Raw genomic sequence first — 11,658 nt, forward strand, 5'->3', positions numbered from 1 at the left:
CCAGCGATAGGAGAACAGGAAGTTGGAGAGATAACAAATGATAAAGAAATCGTGCTCTGGGATCCTTCATCCTCAAATAACAAAGGATCATGGATCCATCCTATCAAGAACTACATTCAGACTGGAGAGATTCCTACCACAGAAAATCCCAAGTCCTTCAAACTCAAGGTATCCCAATATATTTTGTTAAATAATATGGTATATAGGAAATCTCTTGCAGGTCCATATCTCAGATGCATTGAGGATCCTGAAATCCAAGAGGTACTCAGAGATTTTCATGAAGGAGATTGCGGCAATCACACAGGCGGAAGAGCATTATTTTCCAGGATACTTAGAACTGGATATTTCTGGCCAACAATGAAGAAAGATGCAGTGGAGTATTCAAGGAAATGTGATGCTTGTCAAAGACATGTAAACATCCTTCATCAGCCAGCGGAGCCTTTATATCCTATATTCTCCTCATGGCCTTTCATGAAATGGGGTATGGATATTGTAGGCAAGCTACCAAAAGCACCCGGTGGAAAAGTCTTTATGCTTGCTATGACTGATTACTTTTCCAAATGGATTGAGGCAGAAGCATTTGTACAAGTCCGAGAAAGGGAAGTAATATCTTTTATTAAACGAAATATTATAACTAGATTTGGTATTCCTGCTGAAATTGTTTGTGACAATGGTTTCCAGTTTATCAGGAATAGAACCACTAACTTTTGTGACAGTTGGGGCATCAAAATGATTACTTCTACTCCGGTTCATACTCAAGCCAATGACCAAGCAGAGTCTAGCAACAAGATCATCATCAACAATCTAAAGAAGAAGCTAGGATCCAAGAAGGGAAAATGGGCTGAAGAACTTCCTTATGTTCTTTGGGCAGACATGACCACACCTAAAAATGCAACAGGCCAAACACCCTTCTCATTGGTGTTTGGATCAGAAGCAGTAATTCCCACAGAAATGGTGGTTCCTACGGCAAGAACGAGCATCCATGATCCTGAAGCCAATAAAGAAATCCTTCTTGAATACTTGGATACTATAGAAGAACTTAGAGACCTAGCCAAGATCAGGATGGAAGCATATCAACAAAGGGTAGCTGGGCCATACAACAAAATATCAGAATCAGGAGATTTCAAGAAGGAGATCTAGTATTAAGGAAAGCCTTCCAAAATACAACAAATCCGGCTGATGGGAAGCTATCGCCCAAATGGGAAGGACCTTATCAAATTGAGTCAGAAGCAGGAAAGGGGGCATATCATTTTCTCACAATGGAAGGCAACAGGTTACCAAGAGCATGGAATGCCATCCACCTCAAGAAATATTTTTTCTGATCAGGATCCACTATCCTGAGAGGATATTTATCCTAAAAAGGATCTAGGATCCTTAAATTGGTAACATCTTTCTGATCAATTATTCTTTTTGAATTATTACTGTTAATTTAAGGATAATATATGCTCAACACTTTATTTTTTCCAAGTATTGAATAACCATGCAGGATTATAATGATTCATTTGATGTTCAAGAGGTTGGCCACCTCTCCTTTGCATTTGAGTTATTATCTTATTTCCCTTGGCCTAGCCCACGTTTGGATATGACCCCCGATGGTCATATCCCCTACGGTTTAAAGGTTTTCACCTTTCTCACGATCGCTAGTTGCGCACGCTATCCGATGTGTAGTCCGGAGCAGCGGGACCAGTACACTTTTAGTGGCTGACAATTTCGTTGTTTCCGGCTATATGGAGGATCCTACGTTTTATGGTAGACGTACCATACCACCGGTTTATAACGTTTTCACGTTATCTCACGTTTGGGCTAAATCCCGGTTTAGGCGAGTCTTCAGTTAACATCCGTATTTGGGCTTGTCTCCAGTTTCGGCTTGTCCCCAGTTGCACGGGCTTGTCCCCAGATTACACGGGCTTGTCCCCAGATTACATGGGCTTGTCCCCAGTTACACGGGCTTGTCCCCAATATATTATTTGGGCTTGTCCCTAGCATAATGGATTTGATCCCAGTTAACATTGTGAATTATATGCAACAGATTAACTAAGTTTTTGTGAAGATCAAAAATCTAAGGATCCCGGATCCTAAAGCTATTCCTTCAAAAATAACTGAGATTTCAACACTTCTGGTAACTTACGTCTATCTTGGCCTTCTGGTATGATCTCTGCTAATTAACTTATCTATAATATTTGTTGCAATAATTTTGGATCTATCAGTATAAAAGGATTATTCCTTTAAAATTATTTTAATACTAAAAATTTTGCCTATCTTAAGGAAACTTTATCCAAAAATTTGTCATTTAAGGAAATTCCATGGTATAAATTTTATCAACTATTTAAGGATATTCTTTTATAATATTTTTTCCTTAAGTATATTCTATCCTAAATGGTTTTCATAAGGATCTTTTATCCTAACAATCTTTTGCTTAAAATTATTTGTCAAAGTCTCAACAATGTTAAGATTATATCTAACAAAATTTTTGAAAATAAATAACAAGTAAAAAGTCAAAAGATTTATATATTAATAAGCCGCAAGGACTTATCCAAAATTCTTAACCCGGACTTTACCATACAAAAGATGGACCATCCATCCAGGTTAAGTAAGAGTTACTAACAGTTCATAAGTGCAGGAAATTTAAAAACAGGGGCAACAAAGGCTTCATTCCCACAAACAGAGGATCCCTCCACCTTTGTCACCCCCGCAGATTGTCTTAAGGATCGTGGATCCTTTATCCTAGTTACTACTGTTTATTACAGACCATAGAAATTGTTCATAAAAACATCAACACTAAACAAAAAAGTGGGCTCAGGCTTGTCTTTGATATCCTTCATTGACCACTTAAGCTGCATCTTCAACCGCAGCATCACCTTCTCCCTTGCCAGTTTCAATCGCCTCCTTAACGCCACTGGTCCCAGCCTCGGTGTTCTCAACCATTTCCTCATCATCCTCACCACCAAGGTCGTCAAGAGCAGCCTTCCATTTCTCCACATCCTAGGCCGACTTATCAAAAGCAGGATCACCGGCCTCCGTCGCCATCTTGATCCGCGCCTGGAATATTGACCTAGCAGCCCACACCTTGGCTTCATCAGTTGTCTGCTCTACTGCCTCTTGACGTTGGGCTTCGGCTAAGGATAGCTGATTCTCCAACTGTTTCTTTTCTTTGGAGAGCTGGATCATAGCCTTGTCCTTAGAAACCATAACTTTCCCTAACCCAGACATTTTCTCGCTCAGATGGATGATTTTTTCATAATGGTCCCTCATATCGGTCACAGCCTATCAATAAATCTCATAAGTTGGAACAATATTGGATCCTAAAATGCGAAAGGACAGGATACAATATACTTACAGAGCAGACGATGTCACAATGGGTCTCAGGATCAGAGGATCTTTTCCTCTTGGAAGCTGCGGACTTGGCCCCGGTCGTGGCAGTATTGGGTTCGGAGCTAGTGCCAGCCTTTGAAGCCTCCTTCTTGACAGCAGGAGAAGTGACCATACAGTCGATGTCATCTAGGGAGAACTTGAGAGCGGACTTTCCTGATTTTTTAGTGCCTATTGAAGAAAAGTCGACAGATAAGTACTCTATTTTATTTTATTTACTTTAAAATTATTAACTTACTTGACATGCTTGAACTTGAGGGGATATCACAAAAACCTTCAACAAATCGAGCTTGAAAGGTCCTAACTTCGGTATCCAGCTCTAGGAACCGTTTTGCTTTCTCTTCTGTTCCAGTTATTTTGCTCAATGAAGCGAAGTTCTCAACTGCAGACAACAAAAAAAAAGAATAAGGATTAAAATTGAAGAATAAAGGATCCTGCTATTCCTTAAGGATCCAGGATCGTACCCTTCGTGACTCACATTGAAGGAAGATCAATTCCCCCTGGTATTGAGTCGCGTTTTACGAAGAAGAACTGATTCCTCCACACGGAATCGTTTAGCGTGGCTTTTGAGATCGGATGAGGTTGTCGGGGCTTGGATTTGAAGATAAAACGAGCAGGACTGTGGGTAGTGAGGGTATATAAATATGATAACTCGGGAAGGCCAAAATCGATTTTTTCCTCTTCAATGATTCTCTCGATGGTGATAAGAACCCTCCAAATCATCGGCATAGCTTGTATGTAAGAGATGCCGGTAGAATCGAAAAAACTTTGGGTAAAAGACGAAAAAGGGTACTTGTAGCAGATAAGAAAGGGAGTCGCCAGAAAACACGCCCAGACCTTGGAATACACGTCGCAACGAACACTGGATTCATAAAGGCGGAATAGGGTTTTTGGGGGAAATAACGGGCAGAACTTGTCAATCTCAGGATCTGTTAGTTTACAAATCTCAGAAGATGGGTTGGCTATGAGGCATTGCAGTTCCATTTCCGATAACTCGCGGTCATCGGAAGTTTGTTCGGAAGGGTTAGAAGCAGCCGGAGAAGAAGAAGAGGAAGCAGCAGACATGTTTAAAGAAAATAAGACAAAGAGGTCGAAAGGATACCTGATGCGATGGAAGGAAGCGTGTATATAATCAAAGATATAGGGCGGCATATATAGACGGTTATAATTAACCTTGGGGGTTAAATGGTAAATATTCTGGCAAAACCGTCCCATCTATCAGTTTTCACAGTGAATTTGAAATTCAAAATGACAGCTGTATTCCGCTGACATCCGCCATTTTGAGGGCAATTGTTAGGCCATGAATTTTATACTGAGGATCCTTTATCCTTAACTGTCTTACGGATAGTTTATCCTTGAAATATGTGTCAGGATATAAAGGATCGACGATCCTCGGTATTACTTGTTTACTAATGATCGCGTTTAGTATGGTGATGTGTTGGACAGGTGTGACAACTTTAAGACGTACTTGCATCAATTATCCTCACAGAGCATTCTCTAGCTGGAGCATGGATCTAGGATCCTACTTTTATGTAGCTATTAATAGACGAACTCATGTGAAGATGAACGTGCAAATATCAACAACGGCTATAAGACTCATTCTCCCGCTTATCTCGCTACTGGATGGCTATTGGCACGTGGTCAAAGGTCGTGGAGCGACTAGGTGGAAGACTTCCGGATAGTTAGGGAATATTGTTAGTGATATTTTTTATTTAAACGAGCTATGATCGAGTAGAAAAACACATGTACTATCACACACACTAGAGCAGAAACAAGTATTCTCTCTACACACTTGCATACTTTGTAATCTCGGTCATTTACTCCACAACACTTGTAACCACCTTTTAGTTATCAATATAATCGACGGTGATAGTTTTCACCGTCCGGAGGTTTTTTGTGCCGGAGATCACGATAATCATATACTCGTCGACCAAAGGTTACCTTGTTGATTATTGACTAAAGTAATTCGACCAAAGATTATCTTATTAATCCTTGACCAGAGTTATTTTACCAAAGATTACCTTGATAAGTTTTGACCGAAGTAAGACTATCTTGGTTAAGGGATTTTTCCCTCGTGATCAAACCTTTGTGTTTACCAATATTACGTTTATACACTTGTCATTATCGAGTTAGCACCTTACCTCACGTAACAGATTTGGATACTTGATCCTTTGCAGATTTTTATCCAAACAACGACCATACATATTGTTAGGGCATGATTTTTATGCTGAGGATCCTTAATCCTTAACTATCTTATGGATAGATTACCCTTGAGATATATAACAGGTTATAAAGGATCAATGATCCTCGGTGTTATTTGTTTACTAATGATTGCGTTTAGTATGGTGATGTGTTAGACAGGTATAACAATTTTAGGACATGCTGACATCAATTATCCTCATGGAGTATTCTCTAGCTGGAGTATGGATACAGGATCCTTATTCAGTATAGCTAGTAATGGACAATTTCGTATGAAGACTAATGTTTGAATATCAACTATGGTTCCTAGACCTGGTCCACCACTTAATTAGTTACTGAACGTCTATTAGCACGTGGTCAAAGCATACGATGATGAAGAGTGGAAGACTAGCGAGATTATAGGAATAGTTGTTAGTTAGTTACTTATAACCGAGTTATGATCAACATTAGGAAGACACACGCTCACATTTACACTCGTATTCTAGCTGCTAGCTCACCAGAAAACACACACATAGCTTTCATTGTATCTATTGATCAATAACTCCAACCCTTGTAATCACCTTTTACTATTAATAAACTTGACGGTGATAGTTTTCACCGTCCGGGGGTTTTTTGTGCCGGAGATTACTATAATCACGTACCATCCAACCAAAGATTACCTTGTTAATCCTTGACCGAAGCAATTCGACCAAAGATTACCTTGTTAGTTTTTGACCGAAGTAAAGATTATCGTAATTAAGGGTTTTTTCCCTCGTGATCAAATCCTTGTGTTCATCAAGATCTCAGTTTTACAATCATTAATATCGTATTAGCACTATACCTCACTTGACAGATTTGGATACATTATCCTTAGCTAATTTTTATCCAAAACAATTTGGTTCCCACCGTGGGGCAATTGGTGCTATAATCCATATTACTCCTATTAATTTTTTGGTTTTTTCATACCCATATCACTTCCAATGGCCTCTCAATCAACCTCTGCTTCATCAACTATGCCGGCTACGGTTCCTCTCTGATCAAGGACCTTGCCACCATTGCCTCCGCCAATTACGGGAACACAACGGCCTGCTGCTGCTGGAAGGAAGACGCAACTACCAGTCTTCCAGAGCTCGAAGACTGCTGCTGCTGCACCGGTGGTTAATACTAACAGTGATGTTTCATCTATGTTTTCGCAGGTTAAAGCATATATGGAGCAACAGACCAAGACCAACCAGAGGATCCTTCGTGAGCTAGAAGATCTCCAGAAGACTAAGAGGCCACGGAGGACCACACCCCCCTGAACCTAGGATGCTGGATTTCACCAGTCCAGGATCCATGGCTCAGTTTACTCAAGGATCATCTATCCTGCAACAAGGATCCATGGGTCAACAGACTCAAGGATCCTCATTGTTTCAGCCAGGATCATCTATCCTTTAATAAGGGTCCATGGGTCAGCACACTCAAGGATCCTCATACTTCCAGCAAGGATCATCCATCCTTCAACCAGGATCCTTTGGATTGTATCACCAAGGATCCTATAATTCCCAACCTCAAGGATCTTTCTTTCAGAATCAAGGATCCTCAGGAGTCCAACATCAACGATCCTCTGAAGTCCATGAAGGAGATATAATCCCCATGCAGACCATAGCCTCTGGAGGACCATCTCCAATCGCAGATTCTTCTTATCCCAACTACTCATCCGGGATGCCGACCTTCACCCAGCAAAGAGGTAACTTGTATGACCCTATATCCTTAGATACTAACCGTGGTCCTATGCAGGATACAGGTATCAACCAGGCCATGGCCAAAGAACTACAGAAGCTTAAGGATATGATATCCAGTGTTCCCGGGGTGATACGACCAATCCCCGAGGTACCTGAGGGAAGCCACAAGTTATCAAGATTTGCTCCACCTATCTGTGATGCTGAGATTCCGAAGCGGTTCCAAACCCCCAACATGAAGACTTATGATGCGACCACGGATCCTGAGGAGCACGTTGCATAATATAGGGAAAGGATGGAATTCAACCCCATCCCTGAGAGACTCAAAGAAGCTTGCTTATGCAAAGGATTCGGATCCACACTCACAGGATCTGCATTAAAATGGCTGCTAAGTCTTCATCCCTTTTCTGTTACTTCTTTTCACATTTAGTTAACTTGTTCAACAGACAATTTTCTTGTAGTAGGAAATTCGAGAAGTTAACTAGTGATTTATACCGAGTTATCCAACCTAGTGATGAATCCATTAGGGATTTTTTTACAAGGTTCGGTAGGGAAGCTCTAGAAATCCCTAATCTTGACATGGCTACTGGAATTGTGGCCTTCAAGATGGCAGTTTAGAGGAGCTCCCCCTTTTATGATGATCTTGTGATGACTCCTTGCAGGTCTCTAGATGAAGTAAGGAATAGGGCGCTCAGATTCATACGGTTGGAGGATGACAAGAGGATCCAGGATCGTCTGGGGAATCAGACGAAACAAGAATCCTCCGACAAGAAGCAAGGATTCTCGTTCAAGAACAACAACACAAAGCCATATAACAAGTTCAACAACCAGAACGTATGAGCAATTGAAGAAGGAGACGATGATGAAGATTATCCATGCATCTCCGAGTATTGTTTCTCCGTAGATACCCATGGCTTGATCTGCGCCATGAAGGATCTAGGTAAGAAAGCAAGGTGGCCCCGAAAGAACGAGAAGACGACTGCCTTCAAAGACAAGTCTAAGTGGTGTGCCTTTCACGAAGACTTTGGCCACACAATAGACGAATGCATCGGCTTGAGGAGGGAAATTGGATACCTCCTGAGCAAGGGTCACTTTAAAGAACTATTGGGAAGGAAAAAATCCAGGATCCAGGATCCTGAAGATCTTCCACAAAAAGCGACGCCGCCACCACCAGACGCTCATGTGATCAACTTTGTCTCCAGAGACTGCGCAATGTTCCAAGATTAGTGTGCCTTAGAAGAAAAGCCCACAAAAGAATTCGAGTTGGACGATGAAAGAAGACCGATTATCCCCGTTACTCGATTAACTGATCAAAGGGTCTTCTTCGACTCAAAGATCCAGGATCCTCAGAAGTATGAGCTGGATGTCTGAATGGTGAATTTCATCTCTGGAGGATCAGACATTTGTGGAACTTCCTTCTCTGTAGCAAAAAGACTTGCCAAAGAAGTCAAGATGGATAACGGAGACCAACCGATAGTATCCACTTCCTTAATGTTAGTGCACGGTTTTGCGTCTTGAGTCTTTGTAATTATCATTAACGTTTTTGTTTTATGTTTAATGTAATAAATTATTAAATTATTCTCTAGTTCGCTAATGTAATGTCTAGTTCGCTAAGCTTGTGTGGCGAACTAAGACTTAAGTTTATTCCCTCCTGATTCGTTAGGGGATGTTAACGAATCAGGGGGTGATTCGTTAAGATATTTCGTTTATTTATGTATGTAACGAAGTAGTGTCTGGTTCGCTAGGGAATGTTAGCGAGCCAGACCTATCTTCTATATATAGTGAACACTGTTCACGTTTAATATACGTTTTGGGGAGATATTTAACGAAACTCTGTCCAGATTCTCTCTCTCGATCTTCATCACTAATATTATTCAACTGCTAATTTATACATACTGATAATACATATACATATACAACACTTAATCATAGGTAATTATGAGCTAGATCTATAATTAAGGTATTAATCTGTTACATACAGATCTGAGATATGTTATTGTTATTAGATTGATACATTCCCGGGTTCCAACAAGTGGTATCAGAGCTTTCGGGCCTCAATTACACTTGATTTGGTGGTTATTTAGAGTATTAGATTGATAGTGTTCTGTTTTTTTTTGTGACTTTGGATCAAATTAATGTTAATTTAATGAATTATGGACGAGTGGGATTGGATTTGAGTTGTTTAAAGTATTGGAAAGGTTTTGTGAATTGGAATTGAGGTTTGGATTGGTTTCGGATTGATTTGGTATTGGTTTGGTTTGTGGCCGAAACAGGGTCGATGTTTTGGGATAATTGAGCTGGTAATTGGAGATAATCGGTTACGAGGTTTGGTGTATTGGATTCGTAATCGAGTTACGAGTGTTTTGGTAGGTAATTTGTGAGTTTTGGTTAAGAATTGAGATTGTATTACGGATTTTAGGCTTCTGGGTTTCTGGGTTTTGGTGTTCTTCATTTCTAGATTTCTGGAAATCTTTGAAGATTTGAAGATGAATATGATTCCTTATCATTTTTCTGATGATTCGTTATATTATTCACTTTGATTCTTCATCACAGTTAGTCAATTCGTTATAAACTTCAAGTGATTCGCTAGCCAGTTCGCATCAATAGTTGATTCGTGTTATCTAATTCGTTATTTGGGTTAACTGATTCGTGTGACACGCGTCCACTTTGGGATTTGTGTCAAACAACCTTTGCCACGTGGCATAAGGTGTCAGAGTTTGTTACAAACCGTTGTAACAACCTAATTCGTTATAGTTGATTCGCTAATCAATTGTAGCTGGTTCGTTATCTATTTCGCTAAGTCTTTCTTAGTGATTCGCTACTAAATACTTTCTAATTCGTTAAGTTTCTCTTATCAATTCGCTAGCTAATTTGTTAGTCAATTTGTTTGTTTGACTTTCTGATTCGTTGACTTTCTGATTCGTTAGATTGATTCGTTAAACTCAATCGTGATTTGTTATCTGATCAATCTTAGCTTCGTTAAGATTTGATTCGTCAATCTACTGTTCACAGTTCGCTACAACTATTTACAGTTCGTTACAGTTATCATTCGTTAATCCTATTCGCTGGTTGATTCGTTACACCCTCAAATTTTTGAAACTTGTCAAAAATGGCCGGTATGTATGCATTAGCGTCTCAAAACATGTTGATGCAACAAATGTTACAACTTGATACTGAGATAGGTTCACATTCGAAATGTCCAAGATTGATGAAGTTCAGTGACTTTGCCAAGTGGGAACCTCGATTTCGTGCTCATTTAGGATCAGTTCATCCTGATTGTTCATACTGTTTAGATGAAGTTTATACCGTTCCTATGATTGGGGATGAGACTATTGGTTTTACACCAAAAGCTATCTCACAATACCCAGTTGAAGAAAAGAAAGCATTAGAGATAGAGACAAAAGCTTATTCTACTCTAACCATGGCTTTGCCTGAGAATATTTTTCACCAAGTAGGTAGCATAAAAATATGTACTTCTTTGTTTCAACATATTCGAATGAGAAGTATGGGTAACACTGCTGAAAGCAAAAAAGGTTATGCTTAAATTTCATTTCAGAAACTTTAATTTACTCAAAGGTGAGACGGTCGAAGAAATGACAACGAGATTCAATCACTTGATTGCTGAAATGGACAAGATGAAGTTAGATGTCTCTGAGATTGACAAGATTGATACTATTAAGAGTGCATTACCAAGTTCGTACTCTACTTTTCTAATGGTATTAAAAGAAAACAGTTATTTCAATGAAGACTTGACTGCAAGTGAGTTTTTACAAAAGATTGAAGCTCGTGAGTATGATCTCAAGTGTCAAAAGTCATCCAAGGAAAGTCAAGATCCTGCTTTTTATGGTGGTAGCATGCCTCTAAGTTCGACAATTTCACCAATCACTGCTTTTCTGACACAGAATGCAAAAGAGAATGAAACAACAATCTATAGTGATCCTAGAGCATGTTTTTATACTACTGGTAACTCTGGATCACCAAATGTTTCTGCTGGTTCAGGAAGTTCGTCTTCGACAAATCAATATTCATCACCTCCAAATGTCAACATGAAAGAAGCTGAACAAAACTTTGCCTTTCTATAAGCTTTCATGACGTCTTATGAAAATCTGGTTAGTAGCAAAATTGCCACTAGTGATCTAACTGATGAAGACTATGATCAGATTGATCCAGATGACTTAGAAATCATGGATTTAAAGTGGAACTTGGCAATGATTGTTCGTAAAGTGAAAAGATTCATGCAAAGAACCGGAAAAGATCTTCCTGCTTTAAATAAGAAGTTGGGATTTGACAAGTTGAAGGTAAAATGTTATAATTGTCAAGAATTCGGTCATTTTGCAAAAGAATGTGACAAATCGAAAAAGGAGTATAGTGGTCCTCGTGGTCAAAGTTC

The sequence above is a fragment of the Bidens hawaiensis genome, unplaced genomic scaffold, assembly GCF_021521415.1.
Source record: "Bidens hawaiensis isolate Kalapana, Puna unplaced genomic scaffold, B.hawaiensis_p1.1 tig00006359_1, whole genome shotgun sequence".
In the NCBI taxonomy this organism is placed as follows: Eukaryota; Viridiplantae; Streptophyta; class Magnoliopsida; order Asterales; family Asteraceae; genus Bidens; species Bidens hawaiensis.